Here is a 576-nt window from a genome sequence, read left to right on the forward strand (position 1 = left end):
AATTCGAGACAGGCAGTGACAGTGTGCCAGGAGAAGCTGGGCAGTGAGGGCAGAGAAATGCCGGCAGGAGCTCGAGAGAAGAATGAGCAATTGCGGGTCAAGGGAGGGATGAGGAACAAACCTAGGTGAAGATCCAGGGGTGGCACAGGGTGAGCATAGCCGTGGGATGCTTGGATGGGGCACAAAGCTGAGAGCTAGGCACAGCTCTAGGGGCTCAGTGGCGACAGCTAAGATTTGAGGGAAAAGCACACAGAGCGGATGCCGGGACCCTGACAGACACCAAAAGTGAAAAAGACCCCTCAGGACACCCAAGCCTTTCATGCAGGACCCCATTGCCTCTTGCAGTGATACCACCCCACCCCAGAGCAGGAGCACACAAAGCACGGGTGCAGAAGTGGCGCTGCCACGACTCCCAAGCCGACTTCCAAGGGGAAAGTGTGGTCCAGGAGCAGCTGCTGCTTCTGGCCCGCTGAGCCCGGAGGGAAAGACCCAGGAGCTCTGCAAACCGCTGAGCATCAGGGCAAAAGGGGGCAACTGCCCCGCCACCCCCCCGCCACTGATCCCCCCGCCCCGCTC

This window comes from Charadrius vociferus, unplaced genomic scaffold (genome assembly GCF_000708025.1).
Source record: "Charadrius vociferus isolate BGI_N301 unplaced genomic scaffold, ASM70802v2 scaffold62, whole genome shotgun sequence".
In the NCBI taxonomy this organism is placed as follows: Eukaryota; Metazoa; Chordata; class Aves; order Charadriiformes; family Charadriidae; genus Charadrius; species Charadrius vociferus.